We start from the raw sequence: 18,477 nt of genomic DNA, 5'->3' as shown, positions 1-18,477 counted from the left end.
CGATCGCCCCCAGAGCGCGCGAACGATGAAGAAGAAGATTCCTTGCCACTGTGACAGATAAGACTCAGGAATAGACCGACCGTGGTTAACACGTAAAGGACCGTATGAATTGTTAACCAACCACGGAAGGCTGGGAGCTACCAATGAGGATGCGGTGTCCAGGGCACAGTGAGAGTCGGAAAGGGGCATAAAATAGCGAAGGCGCTACGGGGGTATTTGAATGACCCCCCCCCCCCCCACACACACACACACACACCACCACCACCATCACAACCACATTTTGAGGATAAAGCGAGCAAGAGGCACCATTAGTGTTGGTACCTCGAGCTTCTACTCTGAATAATAATAATTGCTATTGTTTAAAGCATTTAACCACCCATGCATGACTGTTCACATGAAAATGTCATGTCATACTGGAAGAGGAATATTGTCTGGTCATGTTGACATACAATAATTTGCCTTTAATCAAATATCTATACGGAATATTTTAACTTTTATAAGTGTCCAAGAACTTTTTTTGCCGAGTGTATATAAAAAAAAATTAGTTCCATGATTTATGATAAAATTATGTTTTTCCTATGAGGTAATTAAGAGGTGAGTGAAAAATATTGACTAGCTAATAACCTCTATTCCTTCTTTATAAATTCTCTATATCTTTTCATATTTTCAAGATAGAAACAACTCGAATGTTGCATTACATGTTTTATTCTACAACCCTTAAAAATGCAGAATCTCCTGAAATATGCACACTGGTCGCTGCACCATGTTGTTAGAGAAATATGTTCAATGATAAAAAACCCGTACGCAGTCAATAGTAAAAAATAACCCACAGATGAGACCGGTGGAGGTGAATAAAACAATGACGTCACTGTGTGGATTATTGCTCATATATACGTACAGGGATTTGCCAAGGGATACCACACTGTCGGCATAGGTCGGTAATATTTGACTCCTCGGGAGAAATGGAAGGTCATAAAAGATGCTTGAAAATGCGAGTAAGGCTTAAATATACCCGACCTCATGAATTTTCGATTAGAGTTTCATTAACGAAGAGGTGACAAGAAATTAACATTTTTTGGGAGCCGTGGTAAACAGGAAACCATGAGCGTGTAATTGCACTTAGACATTATGCGAAATATTCTGAAAATCTTGCAAAAGCCTCATAAGACGTTTAATGAAGCAAAATATTATTTAAAACATTATGTGACTGAAAGATTAAAAGAACATAATTTTGCATCACCAAGCATTCAAATAAGTTTTGCACAATCAAAATAAAATTGGTCACAATCAATTACTTTTATCAAAATCATGGATTAATAATTTGACGAAACCTCTACATCCAAAAGAATTTTGATATTGTAAAATAGCCTTAAGAACGGACATACTGAAGCTTTTCGACATGCACTCTTTGGAGTAAAATCGCATGAATGACTAAAACGCGAGATAAAAACAATATATAATAGAACCGAAACTAGACAATAGACGCTAATTAATTTTGATATTATTCACTTGTACTGAAAACAAAATATTATGAGACTGGATACCAACGATAAAATTTGATAAAATAAAAGGTTCTTTCCGAAAATTGTAGATCGAACAATATTTGCCTGGGATTCGGTATAATCTGTTAAGATTATCATCATTGTTATATTCCAGAATTTGGTCATTGAATTTCCGATAAAATTATTTTTAAAATGAGGGCGTTTCTGGTACCCTGCCATGCGTTGCTACAATTCATTGATCTTAGGGCGGAGGGTCGGGGGTTCCTTCCAAACTTCATGAAAGGCGAATGTCAAGATATTTTTTTCTTTTCAGGAAGCTTCGTGTTTTACGTCATCGTGGTCATCGATTTGCTTTTATAAAAAAAAACCCGCCATATTAGTAGGGCGTACAACCTGGTAAAACAGCCTTCATCATCTAGGTTGTATTAAACATTTATACAAAAGGGGAAAAGAAGGTAGGGGCTGCAGATGAACAAAAAAGTCAAATATGACAGAACTTGAGAAGAGGGAAAAAGGGATCATAAAGTAACGTCAGGGTCAAAACTAAATGGCATCAATATTTGGTCATCTTGCCCCTGCCCTAGAGCCGCCCCTGTTTAAAAGTATTTCGTAGAACAAATCTAGTAGTAATAACTCCAACGCGATACGAGGTGAGTTTTATGCTGGAATACAGCATAATCAGTACAACGCGTACGGAATATCTTCAAAGTTTTAAGCAAGAATAGAGTGCCTTTTCACAAAATATTATAATTAATTATTGATGTGCTATCGGGGTAATTGCGAAAATTATCCAGGAAACGGCATTCACCTACTTGAAAATGAAAATGAAATTGTTTTATGGCATTTTAGTAGTATTTATGGCCAAGCGCACACGGTTTGGTGCGCGATGAGTAAACAAGGTCCGCCTCAACTTAAAAGCAGTAAAATATACATCGTATCTTAGTCTCTGCAGTGAAAATGACCGACTATTCGAGTTTGTGGAATCAGCTTTTAGTCACACAAATCCTATTTGCTTCATATTTTTACCATATTGTTTTACAATATCGATTATCAAGGAGACACATGCACACTCCTTTTCTCATTAACATAACAGCACCTACCCTGGATTTAAACTTATTTTTCTTTGTAGCTTATCCGCTTATAGGATGGAAATAAGTGTGCACGATCCCTTAAGAACGATCCCTGTAAAGCCCACTAAGATGGAGCAGTGAGATACAGTTACGCGCAAGTCATCTCGGACTGACGAGTAGACATGTATGTGCGGTTGAGGGTAGGCCTACAGAGTTCGTCATAAAAATATTACTCCCAACCATAATTAAATTCCTCATTTAAAGTGTGAATATCGACACTCTTAATAAATCTGGAAACGTGAGTCCACTCAGAAATTCACTAGAATTGGGAAATCAGTTTTGATTTAACAATCACTTGAGGTAGCAAAGGTATTCCACTGCGGTGTATGCCCCTAGAATCCGGAAATTCTCTTAGATGAAATACAATGTAAATACATCTCTGCTTTTTTATATAAACCAAACATGTGATGTTATTGAATAGGTGTTAGCCAGAAATGTGATTACCTCATTCAAATTCCCCAACAATTAAGCCTTACACATTCCAAATAAAACAATATACCTGAAAATAAATTGATAACATAGGCTACGTGTAAATTGCGCACAAAAAAATGGGACACTTTTTTCTTCACCACTTTTAAGAATGTATCTCTTAACACATGTTCCCTCTTGAGTTAATGATTCACTCTTTACAGTGATGAGAGAGTTTGAAATGAAGTTATGGGTAGAGACTCATTTTACTGAATATTTTATTGGTTGTGCGGGGAATGGATGCGAAGCGATGACAGCAATATTACGAGCCGATTACTCTCGGTTAAGTTTTCATCCAAAGAGATATCATGGGGGAAGTCAAGGATGCTGAGGCGGTCCATTGTTATTTTATGTTTATTATGTAAAATTGACCAAGTTCGACATAAACTAGTCAATTTGACTAGGCGATTAGATAATCTCCCGGGTATATCCGCGCTTGGAAGAACGAAGTCTGTGCACACGGGTGAAACACAGTGTAGAATAATTTTCGCAGTGTTAAGCTTTAATGGTCAAGTCCACCCAAAAAAAAACGTTGATTTGAATAAATAGAGAAAAATCAAACAAACACCACACTGAGAATTTCATCAAAATCGGAAGTAACATAAGGAATCTATGACATTTCAAGGTTTCGCTTATTTTTCAGAAAAAAGTTATACGCACTACTCAGTGAAATGCAAATGAGAAAGTCGATAATGTATCTCAGTCACTATTTTTTGTTGTTTATAGTTTGAATTATACATTATTTCATTTTTTACTGATGTGACAATAAGGACCAACTTGACTGAACCATAAGATGTTAAACAATGGTAATTATACATGTTCAGGGAGAAACAAAACTTTGTTTCACAGGACAATGAGGAGAAAATTAGAACATTTCATATTTCATAAAATAAAATCCAAAAGAAAAAGTGAGTAGATGACGTCATACCTTAATTGCATACCAACCAGGATATGCATAAAACTGTTTTGTGAAATTAAGCGAAACTATTTAAGTATCATAACTTTCTTATTTTACATCCGATTTTGATAAGATTTACAGTTTTATGCTTTTTTTGGATTTTTCTCTTTTCATTTGATTCAACTTTCTCTTGGGGTGGACTTGTCCTTTTAACTATGTTGATAGCATTTCACACCGTCTACTATATCCATGATGTTAAGACAATATGGATACCCATCTCCCTTAGAGGTGTCCACAATGTGAATTTATTTTCACACTGTTAGATTTGAGTATTTAGCGGAGTAAATATCATGTCAACATAATTAATAATGAACATTTCCACTTTATAATCACAGTCTTATTTGAGCAATCTTAACATGGTCTTCTATAAAACTGAACACACTGTTGTGAGGCGTCACAGAACAGTTTAACATAGTGGATCACATCTTAACATACACTCTAACAGTGTCAAAAAAAAGAGTAAAAATTTACCCAATATTGGGTAGAAAGGGGATATGCATGTTTGCTGAGTAATTCTTTTACACCAATATTGGGCAAAATGCATGTTTGAAGTGTAAATTTCGACGCAAAATTGCGTAAAATTTACAAAATAGGTATCTTTTTACCGAACAAATGTTCCCATTTTACCCAATATTGGAGAAAAAAATTTGGTTAACATACTGTGAACACTAACACATTCTCTTTACATTGTTAACTTTGATTTCATAAATTTTACAGTGTGAGTCACATCCTAACATAGTCTCTATGTGAACACACAATGAACACGCACACTGACACTATATCTTCACAGATTGTGTGTGAAGTGTGAAGTACATGTTAACATTGTCAGCAATGTGAATACACATTGAACACTCACTCTCACACTTTATCTTCAGAAATTGATTTAAGCAATTTAATAGTGTGAAGTATATCTTAACATATAGTCTTCTATGTAAACACACAATGAACACTCACTCTCACACTCTATCTCCACAGTTTGATTTTAGCAAGTTTAATAGTGTGAAGTACATCTTAACACAGTCTTCTGTGTGAATACACTGTGTACACCCAGACTTTGTCACCCCAATGTTAAATTCGAATCTTTTTAGCAGTGTGAATCGCACCTTAACATAGTCAGCAATGTTAACACACTGTGAACGATCACACCTTGTCTCCACATTTGCACATTAATTTTTATGTACAGTTTATTAGTGCAAATCACATCTTAACCATGTTAACAGAGTTCGCAATGTGAACACACTGTAAACATATTCTGTTCTTTCCATTAGTGCAGCCACTATTATTAGATCACTGACTTTAGGAAACATAACATGAATACATAAAGAAATACAAACAAAAACATGAGGACATTTATTAAGACTCTGTCAATTATCGTCAAAAATATAATTTACTTATTACTTTGACTAGATCTATTAATTACAAAGTCACCTTTGTTGTGGCAGTTAACCCTTTGCGCGCTGATGTTTCAATTTTGCACACTCGTACAATTAAACAACAATTGTAATAATTACATTTCTCCCCTATCTTCAAATTAGATAAGCTAATAAAAGGCAGTAGTTCTTGGATAAATCTATATCTTGAATTAAAGAAAATAACATGGAAACAATATTGCCATTGTTATCCCCCAAAAAATAATTCAGCGTGCAAAGAGTTAACATCTTGTCGGGGATGGGCCAGGTCACTAAACTGAAAAAAAAAGTATATTACCAAATTATTTCACGACCCGGTCATCCTTTTTTTTTTCTTCTTTCCTTATTAATTATCCTCCATTTTCTATTCTGTTCTCATATTCATTTCTTCTACATGTTAACGACTTGAAAAATAATAGCCTGAAAATCTGGTTTATTTTGATGATTAATTCTGTCTGACGTAAATCACATACACCAACGCTTGGTGATTTTAAGCGATCCTTTCAAGGAGTGTCACTTTATAACGGAGATTTATCGAACAAATTAAACTAATATCTGTGTGGGTATGATACCTATCTGTTAAGCCAAGCGAGAGAGAGGTGTCCCGTTGGAATATCACTGAAATAATTATTTCCACCACAGTACTCAATTTTAGCCAATTCTGAATGTTTTTCTAGATGTCTAAGGATGGGCAACAGATAGATGATTGAAACAATAGCGCTAGAAAATTAGAAAAAAATCCTTTTGTTTAGTAATGTGTCCTAATGGGCACCCTTTACGAATTTAATTTCTAAACCACGTCGGGCGCTCGATCCTCGCTGTGACCCTGAACGTTAAATTTCAAACCGGAAAGAATCTCCAGGTTTTGACCTCAACCAATCTTACCTTTGAACATGTAGAGTATATCCGTGTCAGACTAAACTTAATTTAAAGATGAAATAAGTATTAGGTGGATAATATGAACCCAAATAAAGAGTTCAATGACAAAAATTATGCAAATTATCAAAATCATGGTTCGTATCGCTTGTAATTAAAATTGCAGTTTTGATGTAGCACCAATATTGGTTGTATTGATCTATTAAAACTCTGATGTCAGAACAAACCAATTAATTGTTCTTAAAGGACCGCACATCAGGTGTTAAAAATAATACAAAATGGTGTTTAAATAACCGACCTAAACTGTTATAGTTTAACAATAAATTATGTTTAACTGAATGAATTTAACACTGAAATAAAAAGAAAATTTGTGCGGTCTTCTTTAATATGAACACTGTAGTTTTTAACACCACTTATTCTGATTGTTTTGTTTGTTTTTTACTCATAACCTAAATGTGATGTTGACATGAATGTTAATATCGTATTTCATACGTACCTCCAACGGTCTCGTATATTACGAGACATAGAACGAGATATACCCAGTCAAAAACCCAACAATTCATCCTGATCGGTCCTTTGAGAGAAAGAAATCCAGGAATATCCAATGGCAACCTGGAATAACAAGAAAAAGATTAATGGTCAATCGCGAAAATAAAACACTACAACAGACATCCATTATTCCGAAGAGTGTTTCATTGCAACACCTTGCTTAGGAACTTATTTGCACCTCTTCACGCACACACACTTCCACACACCCTCACGCAAAGACACACCAGTGTGCTTGTCTCAATATACTCATACCCTGTTTATACATGTCATTTTTTTAGCAAGTGCACACCTACCAATAATGCGTATAGCATTTCCATTTATTTGAATGCAGGATAAATGAGCATTGTCGATTAAATGCCTTGCTCACGAGCATAGGTGCCGCGGCCGGGGATCGAACCCCGGACTTTCCATTTATAGCCGGTAGCCAAAGACCACTCGGCCACGGCACCTCAACCATGTCAACTATTTGCAAAATGATTTACGTTTCGTCAATTCCAAAGATGTATTTTTCTTTTATGTATAAGGCGTATGCATAAGGGCCTTATTGTAATTATATCAAACCTCAGTTATTTTGCAACCTTGTCACTAGTATAGTCACAACCCGAAAGAGCATCTTAAACATACCTTATGTGATGTGATGTTACCGAACACATTTCAAGCTTTTACTTTTTTTTGTTTAAAGGCGACCGCACACCTTACGACTGGTCTGCGACCCGATTTTGGAACAAATCGCATTTTGCTCATTTTCTGAAGATGTGAATGGAACATATCATTTTTTTAGGTTAAAATTAATTGAAATAATAATATTATAACAATTTTGAAAGATTGCAAGTCCTTATTTTGGTGTAAAGTCCAAATTAGTTTCAAATCGTAGCCAATCGTACGACTGCTATGACGTCATTACGACTAGATATTAAATTCGCTTTATTCTAAGAAGGATGATAGCATAGCCACGAATTTGATCATAGGTATTCGTACGATGATTTAGAACATTACACAGTAAGATATTCCAAGTCTCAATATTAGCATCAAATTCTATTACATTTTATTCTGAAATCGGGTCGCAGACCAGTCGTTAGGTGTGCGGTGGCCTTAAAATGCGTAAGGTTGTGCTGTACTCTTAGACAATTAGCTCCCCAAAAAATTAGCTTGTATTTAATAGCAGATATCATGTCCCTTGATAAATCTTATGTTTTTAATCATTACAATTTCGGTGCAGGTCAATTGGAAGATCATATATTATTTAAAATGTCAGATGAAAATATGCTTATATTAAAAGTAAAGAGCTATTTCCCTTCTCAATTTACAAGTATCATATAACCCGTGCGATTTTCAAGCTAAGCACGACTGATTATAACATTAAACGTCTAATCAAATTCATATTAATTTACAGTATGTACTTTAACTCAGGCCAGACATAATACTAAAACCGAGTTTAGGATAGATGCACTCACCTCAAAAATTATGTCGTAGATTGTCTAAGAAATTCCACAGGATATATTTTCCCACAAAGAGAATTAAAAATTGGAAAACAATAACCTCCTATAAAAAACTGAGTAAGTTCAAGAGAGGGTGATAGAAGCGGTCATTAAGTTTCCTCCTCATGCACGAAATGATTTTGTTTCTCGGGAAATTTTCCCGCCTTGCTCGTTTAAGGATGTCGTCTGCTAGTAACGCACGTGTGCGAAATGCTGATGCGTTCGTCCGTTCACTCTCAGTCCAACCAACTCACACAGTGCGCAAATTGGATACCTATGTGTAAGCATTTTCTCCCACGCCCTCTTTTGACAAAGAGTTACACTATCATGGTTAAAATACGTCATCATGTCAGATGTTAATTATTTTGGAACATTATTTATCGAAAGTAACATGGGACATGAAAAGGTGTTTATTCAAAACTTTGTATCTTTCGAGTGCAAACAGGGGATGAAATAATGTTTGGTATTCAATTATTTCGACATTCTGCTCTGCTTTATTCACCTTTTTTTCGTTACACTTTGTTCTCTTTCTTATTTACATATTATTTGTATTCCTTTTTATTGCGAGTAATCCAACTGGCTACATAATTTGAAATTGGTAGCTCCTCTGTTCTCCTTCTAATATAACGGTTGTTGTTTTTTGTGATCAGTGTTTATTTTTTTATCTGCTGGATTGCATTAGCCAGCTTTCACACCGCCACGCGGAACGAATACTAGAACATAGTTAATGCATTGAAAACTCCTGTCAAAATATGACAATGAATAACATGAAGTTTTTGTTGAAAATTGGAAAGCCAGAACAGCGGTTCGTTCTTAGTTTTGGAGCGGACGAAAAAAAAATCAAATATGTCGCTTGTGAAGAGTCCAGGACGAAACTCCAGGGGAGTTTTGTTTCATCAACATTGTTCATCCGACAAGTTGTCAGATCTGACAACTTTCGTTGACTTTGATTGGCTGAGAACCACTGTTGCTATGGTAACTGTCGGATAAAACTGGACTTGAAACGCTCCCCTGATTTGAGTTTTCGACAAAGACTTTTCAGTTGTTCATTGATTTTTGCGTTTTTTTTAGAAGTGTTCTAAAGCAAATCTTTCTGCAACCTGCCCCATTCATCTCTTTTCCGACTCACACCGCCTTGCATTGGCGACGAAAGCTGCCTCGCTGCATATGACCATGGTGGCAATGAATACTTTAACTGGCGCTGCATTATTAATCGTCTGCTATGGGGCGCGTGCTAACGGACGGGGCATTGATCACCATCATGCGCCGAATCGTCGGACCCGAAACTCTGCTGGTTAACATCTTAAAAGACGCTGATATGTCACATTCCATACTGAATAGGTCTCCCATCAACATGAGTATAGTGAATTGCTCAATTACATCTTGTGGAGGGTTTCATCAACATTCTGGTCCTCGTAACACAAAGGTTAGCGATTGATCGCAAATTGAAATTGGTCTGTCACAACCATCGTTGCATATGTATTTTTCTCCGTAGACTGACTTGTTCTTTCAAATTAGCGATTAATCGTTAACCTTTGTGTTACGGTGCCCTGGTCCGACAAAAAAAAAATTCAAACCGTGAAGGCGTTAGGAAACAAAACATGATATTATTGATAAGAATAATTCGAGAAATTTATACAAAATGTTTGGATATTGAAATGTGAACGATTAAATTAATTCTATATTCATATTCTTTTAAATTCGCCAATGGGATGGGCTAATCTATATTTTTGTTGTCCATTTCAAATACTGTTTTTGACAATGCACTTTCAGTCTTCTCGCTGTGATTATTATGTTTTCGTTAATTGCGATTTCTCTCGGTGAATAAAAACAAAATCTATAAAGGGGCTGATTTTTTATGATTTTTTGTTCATGAGCTATGCTTTAATGCGCAAATTGGAGATGTTAGTGACGCTGCCAGCAATGCATCTCGGGTATTTACAATATTTTTTGTTTTTTAATTACATGCTCTACAAGTTTTCAAGACGGCACTTTATTGAGGATTTTTTTTGTAAACACAAACTGAAAGGCATTTTCTAGACATAATTAAGCGGATAGGTTAGTTCTGAGATGATTAATCTCACCATCTTTTAATAAGATAATAACAATATATCTTTTCAAAATGGACAATTTTTTGTTCATTTTTGCCCAAAATTGAAGTTTTATTGACCTTGTCAATTTCCTCGTAAAAAACATGACAATTTTCATAGCAAAAATAAATGCGTAGAATTGATATGACAATTCTGTGCATTATTCATTATCATCATCATCATTATCAATTTACATCAGCATTTTCCCTTAAAAAAGGGCTTATTTTCTCAAGCACCATTGCCAACAATTCTTTCTTTGTCGACCATTCACCTCATTCAGAACAACCTCATTATTTTCTTATTTATCACTACTATGCCAGTGTTAACTTCAATTCAATCTTTTTTTATTTTGTACCATTAGCCTCACAATCTATAATCTTTCACTGTTCACTGCTTTTTTACATTCTAATTATATTGTTTCATACCTGTTCACATGTGACGACAAGGCATCCAAACACACTTGAAACCACTTTCACACTGGAAAAATAATGAGAAATTTAGGCATGTGAAATAGAAATCTAATCTTCAAAAGAAATGAAAGTATGTTTATTTTGTTAATCTTTTATTACTCGTGTGATTTTGCCGTGGTCTTCTCTTCTTCGATTGCATATGCTACTTCGCTTTTCTTTTTTCTATTGTTAAATTCGATATGTTTTCTTTCTTATATCTCATTTTGCATCTTTTGGCTGACATTCTTACAGTCGACAATGTTTTGGATGACATAAGAGGTCCCATAGCCCCCTTGCTAAAATTCCTATTTCAGGATATGTTTGAAAAAAAAAAAAATGTTTTGTATATTCAACATGATCTTGTTCATAAATTTCCATAAATGCCCGGGCTGGTATTCTGAGATCTATTTTATCTAAATGTCTCGTTTTATCTATTACCGTTATTTCATCTATATAATCTAAGGAACGTCTATTTATGAAGCAATATCCAATGAGAAAAGTTTGTTTGAAAGTACTCTCATTGGATCATTGAACCATTGAAAATCCTTTTCGCCGGGGGGGGGGGGCTGGGCAAAAAAGTGAGAGTGTATCAATCCTATTAAATAACAATGTAGGTCCACCATTAGGCAAATACGCGTCTTAAACGTGTTATATATAATTATAAGAAGAATTGTTAGAGCAATTACATTCATTTATTTAGTTATTTCCTCTTTAAGGATATTCATAGCATATAATGACTAAGAATATTCCAGAATGTCTTAGTAAAGCTTTGTTAGGCATGCCTACATCTATATAAAGGCAAAGGAATTTTGTTATATCTGAATAGAGACTGCAACACAAAAGAGATTCCTAGGGGTAGTGAAAAGGACAATAGGATTAGCTATTTTGTTTACATTGTTAATTTCACTGAGGTAATTCAAGAGTCTTCTAGAATTTGACTGCTCTAGAAATTGGTAGAATGTTCTTTTTGTAGACAATTACCAGAAGCTTCCAGAATAGTGAATAATTTGTATATAAGCTGGCAGTTTCTTCAAGGACATCATCACATCATATCAGATCAGAACTCAGAGTTTCACACCAGACTTTATGTCAGAGCATAGTTTATTTCCACCTGGAATACAACTTTTATTTTCTGTGGAATTATTTGCACGCCATCAATGAACTGTTTGCAGTTACTTTGAGAGAGGAATTATCAGTTCTCATCGAAATCGTCAACCTGTTTTAATGACCGCTTTGCAACCCATGGATTGCTGAAATTGACTGTTAATCATCTTCAACATCGTCTTCACGGACATTTCAACTCGTTACAGTGACTCTTGTTATTCATCGTGCTTCAACATCAATTTCATCATCGCCATCATTGTGAACTTAATTTAAGGAATTTTCGCCAGCCAACTTGGAATATATCTGGATTTAACTTTGGATTTTAATTAGAACTGACATTTCAAGAGATGCAAGATTAATATTTATTTGTTTTGTTTAGTGATCCATATATTTCCTGTAATAAAAGAAAAGGAAATAAAATTAAAAACGAAATTTTCATTGTTATTTGTTGCAGTATCGTAACAAACGTTCTTTACTGGGATGTCGTAAACAGTTAGCAACACTGACCTTTTCCTAGACGTTTTCATCATTACATGCATCATTCTATGCACTGGCGGGTCCACGGGACAGTCGGCTCGTGCCCCCCCCCCCCCCCCCACAATTGAAAATGAATGGCCTTTTTTTTGCGTGGACGAAATATACCAATTTTTTGGTTGAAAACCTCGTTTTATGTTTTGCTTGTTAATTTTTTTTGGTGGACGAAATGTAACAAATTTTTGTTTGAAAACTTTTTTTTTGTGGTAAAATTTTTCCTCGGGAAAATGTGCCCCCCCCCCCTTTTAAGGAAAATCCTGGATCCGCCCCTGATTCTATGATACTATTAATCAACGTAGTCTTTTGAGATATTTCATCATCAATATTAGTGTCTAAGATTTTCTGTTTTATTCTTATCTTTTCCATCTCAACATAATGCTGAAATTTGCTTCGCAGAGATTAGGGCCTGCATAACCCCAACTGTATTTTAATTTTTACTTTCATTTTTCAAAGCAACATTGGTGTACGAATATCATACGCGTAGTGGCGTAGGTATATTTTTTAAACAGCTATGCAGACGCTTTCAGGAACGTAGAGAATATATTGTCGAATACTCCAGCCCCCCCCCCCCCCCCCCGATCAATTTATTTTTTGATGTAGGGTCTTTCTTTTCTATTTCTATTAAATCTTTATCTGTTTTTTTTTGCAGTATACAAGGGATCAGCCTAGACAGGCCAATGGCCTATTGCTGATCCCCCCACATCCACTGCTACATAATATTATTCACTCCTATCCGTCCACTTTTTTACAATTGATTTATCGTGTATTTTTTTTCTTCTTTGTTTCTATTGTGTACATTTGTATGAATATGTTTTACATTGTATCTGATATTTGAATGTTTTATGAGAGATGTGAAATAAATGAAACTGAAACTGAACTGAAATGCCCTTTATGACAATGATATTTTTTGTCGAAGGTTCGGTGATTCAAATTACCAGTTTCGTTCCTAGCCCTGGACAAACGACATTTGCTGTTTTTTCGGGAGCTCTTAAACGTCGGACGAAATTGTTGTTCCAATTCATCGACCCACGACAAAGTCTTCATTGTGTTTGACTTGCATTTTCAGTGCATTTGCTGCGTTGTAGGAATCATTCCCCGTTTCTGATCGAAAATTCGATGATATTATACATGTATACAAGCTAGATGCGACAACGCAGGCACAGGTCTGACACGCATCATCCATAGAGATACAACTTTTAATCTTATCTCAGATAAAATTCGGGATATCATTTGAGAGATAAAAACTAATCTCAGAAAACCATTTTCATCTTGAACACATAATAAAAAAAAGAGGTAACTTATTTCAAAGCCGTCCCGTGCTATTGGTATCCTGCTACGAAATATATGACAGAATTAATCAATATTTAATGAATATTTGAATATAAATATTTAATATATATATATATATATATATATATATATATATATATATATATATACATATATATATATATATGTATATATATATATATATATATATTTGTATATGTATATGTATATTGCTAACTCGCTTCAATCACATATTGCGCACTATGTATCGAAAACTCAACCCATCATAATTCTATGATTCATTACGTCAATGGCCGGTATAGCGACATCTATGGGTAAAATTACATTAAAAAAAGTACTAGTAATGACGACATTGTGTTTGTTGTTCATGTAGATAGGATTAAATCATTATATCCTGAAGCAGATATCAGTTCTCATACATCGATTGTTTTCTCCACAATTATGCTGGAATGCTTTTTTGTACGGCCAGTTCTGATGTGTTTGTCTTCTTTTACTATATCCTATTCATTCCAAGGTAAGTATTTTACTTTTCTTTATTAAAAAAAAAAGATTTGACTAACATAAATCATCTACTTTGTACATAAACAACTAATATAAGCTGGGTTACGAGATTTGGACAGTCAATACAAAGGACATTCCGAGGTCAAGTTCGTGGCGTAATGGGACAAATATGTTTAGAGGGGTAAACATGGCGTACGGGGCAAAATATATAAAAAAATGAGCGAGCGAGTAAAAATTTTGACCCTGAAAAGAAAATCGAATTTTGTGATAGATTTGAAATGATACTCAAAACAACGGCATTACATTTCACCATTTCCCCTTACCTCGTGTGCATATGAGAACAAACCTAATGCTCGAATATTCTCATATAAATGTGTTAACAATCGTAAATGTGTGCCAAAACGGCTTCCCGCACAGAATCATATTGAAAGCGGGAAAAGTTTGCTAAAAACGGGACTGTCCTTTAAAATTCGAGACTTGTCGCCCTGAACATACATGTGGGTTGTGCGCAATATATATACATACCGACAACAAAATTCTATAGGCCAGTATCTCCCCATTTTGGTTTTATAAAAACAAAATCCGGAGGTTGGACTTCCTTCCTCTTGTAAAATCATTGGAAGCAAGCAAGACCTGGCAGAAGATTGTAAAATTGATACGGAATCATCTTGGAAGAGGTATTTGTATCAATCCATCACAAAATTGATCAAAACCAATGTGCACATACCTGGTAGTCTCAGACTAGTGGTCAATCATAGATGCAGAAACTCATGTTAACCCATATACTCTACCAGCATTTAGATTATGTTAGGTCGCCTGGCGGATCCAGGGGGGCACAGCCGGCCCGTGCTCCCCGTTTTAGATTTTTAGAGGCTTGTCATTTTTTTCCTCGGGAAAATGTGACCCCCCTCTCCTCCAGAAAATCCTGGATACGCCCCTGGGTAGGTGTAATGCAAGAGCTACATATGTGGATTTCTCATCTGCATTTAATACTATCCAGCCATATAAGTTCATAGAAAATTAAGTTTCTTAGACGTTAATTTGTCTCTAAGTTCTATAGACATATGACTTTTTACTTGATAGACCCCTTGGATTGGGGATTTGTGACGTGTTTGAGTTTTAATAGCATGACAGATTAGTAGGGTAATGAGTAAACAGTAAATTTAAGGAGGCCCTGACATGGTATATGGGGCAAATTTTCTATAAAAAAGGCTACGAGCGACCAAAATGAGCCAGCAAAAAAAATGATAATTTTGAATTCAAAAATCTTATCTTGTCATAGATTGTGACGTAATATTTTTAAGTCATATTTCTTCCTTCCTTTTTCTATTGTTTCTCCTTTCTCTTAATCCTGATTTTTTTTTTTTTTTGGGGGGGGGGTTCATGGCCCCGAATTCCCTCATCTGTACGTCAGTGTAACAGATGTCAGGTAAATTTGATATAAGATTAAAAGCAAAAGCAAAGAGGTGATATTGGTCAAGATACAATAATGGTTCAATTGCTAATTGCCCCATTAGACAGTTTCTATACACTTTTTTTTATCATTTAAACAAGAATAAAGGAGAAACGAAATTCCAATGGAGTAATCATGTAATAAAGGGTGTTTCGATCGATTATCAAATATTTATCTTCAAGTGGTAAAAGATGTAAAGTCAGATAAAAACAATGACCCCTTGACTTCATTGAAAAACAGAGACATTATATCAATGGCTCTGAATGGGTGAACCATCCGGCCATCTTTTAAAAGTATTTATTAAGTATTCATTGTATTAATATTCTTATCTGTAACCTTTTACTACTCTACATTGTTACCGTGAATAAAACCAAACCAAACAAACTACCAATAATGCGTATAGATAATCCTTATGTTAGAAACAAGATGGCTTTAGGAAGTATAAAGGCGGGGCGGAGTGACGTCACATCCGCTTAATGGGTAAACTCGATTACCACGACGTTCAGCACTCTGACTCTGCCTTTCTTGTAAACATGATATGAAGTGCTGTATGAATGTTAATAGTTGTGTTAAAGGAAACCAAAAACCAAAACCAAAGAGAAATAGCAACAGTGTTTGAAAGAGTGAAATGAGAGAAACAATTTGAGACAAGTTTCATCAAAATCGGTTTAAAAATAAGCATGTTACAGACGTTTAAAAAGTATTGTTGTACATTATATGGGGATCCTCAAATTGGCAGATTTGCTTCATTATGGCTGATTTTGTGGACAATTCTCCATTTGTTTTGTACACAAATTTTCAGATGTCCCCCTTTATGTTGAATATTTCACATTGTCTCCTCCAGACCTTAACATATGTGGTGTGAATTAAATTTTCCCATGACATATGTTATGCTCAGAAGGAGGCAATATGAAATTTGAAAGATAATGTGGAAAAACTGAAAATTTGTGTACAAATTAACAAATGGAGAATTGTCCAAAAAATCTGTCATTCTAAAGCACGGTGTAGCAAATTGGAGGACCCGGGCCCCATAGAAAGTAGAAGACTCTTTACCCCCCCCCCCCTCCCCCTGACTTGCTCATATTAACCGATTTTTATGGAACTTGTTTTAAATTGTTCCTACCATTTTACCCTTTCCAATAAAATTGCTTTTTTGTGGGGTTTTGCTTAGTTTCCTTTTTAAATCATAATTAGGGGGGGGGGGGTCTTCAGCATTTTTTTTTGCGGGGGTTTGGGTATCCAAAAGTGAGGGGGTTTAAACACCTGTAAACTACCACCCCCCCTCCCCCCCCCCCCTGCGTACGCCACTGCTACAAGGATTTTTTTTTCTTTTTTTGAATCTTTATTGCTTCAATAAAACAGAATATATGTACAATATTCATCGTGTACAACAAGATACATCAATATTCATCGTAATGATGTAATGAAGCTACTAGGAATGTTTCTAAAAATCATTTTGCAAATTATTCCACGCAGACTTGCCAGAAAATAAAATTTATAGTTCACCCAAATTGGTGTTAGTTTTGTCAAGATTCACACTTCGCATTTCTTGTATTGCTGCGATGGTCGATGTTTCTATAAATAAATAGTAATGAATTTATGCAGCAGCCGATTATTAATCAAATCTTGCAAAAATACGCCTATCAAATATTGGAATCGTTTAGAAATATCCAGATTTCTTAAATCACGAAATAAACGAGCAGAGTGATAAGTACATACATTGTTTTGTTAAATATAACATAATACTACAATATATTATTATCATTAGTTGTTCATTTTAAAGCGTTTAAGTCATATTTTTTGTAAAGCGCTATATAAGTACCTGTTATGTATATATGTATGTATGTGTGTGTGGGTGTGTGTGTGTGTATGTATGTATGTATGCATGTATGTAAGTATGATGGCTGTCCGTCATTAATCTAGCTATTCTTTTTGAAGTAATAATATGGGAATCAGGACTGTTTTGCATGTCCCACCTCCAAGCCATATGTTATATGTGGTGAAATCACGAGTTGTATAACATGCCTGTGACTAGCTTTGTTTAACATAGTTCCGCAATTTACATAGTATTCCATTCATTCATATTTTTTTGCCTCAGTTCATTACGTACATTAACATCGTGTCTTTTTCCATGTAAGGTTTTAAGGAAGGCCTTTTTAATTTTTAAGTGGATTTAAGTGGACATTCATAAGAGGTTTTGTAATTTTATTTCTTTAGCGTAGGTAATATTTGGATTAGTATCGCCGAATAATATGATCAACTTCCCCTTTTAATTGCCATGATTGTATATTTATGTCATAGTTAATGAAGACAGACAAGAGAGAGTAGCGGATAAGTGAAAAGGGGAGAACTTGTTTTTTTCCTTAACACAACGGCGATCGAGCTTTAAGATGCGTTATAATTGTTACCACAGTTTTATACCTAAAATAAATTTTGCATGAATGATTGAGTTTTTATATCATGGCGAAAACCAGTCAATCCTTGAAAAGGCATAGAATCGCAAATAAATGGAGGGGCTGGTCTTTTGGGGGGTAAGAACCTGTCATATCACTCTGTATGTATCAAATGAAGGCTGCAGTCATTGGTTTAAACAGTTCTAGCCATTTATATTAATGAGACATTAAAAAAAATGTATATAATAAATTATTGAATTATATTGATAAAAACAATATTTTATACGAAAGAC

Source organism: Lytechinus pictus, chromosome 8, assembly GCF_037042905.1.
Source record: "Lytechinus pictus isolate F3 Inbred chromosome 8, Lp3.0, whole genome shotgun sequence".
In the NCBI taxonomy this organism is placed as follows: domain Eukaryota; kingdom Metazoa; phylum Echinodermata; class Echinoidea; order Temnopleuroida; family Toxopneustidae; genus Lytechinus; species Lytechinus pictus.
Note: the sequence above shows the minus strand (reverse complement) of the source record.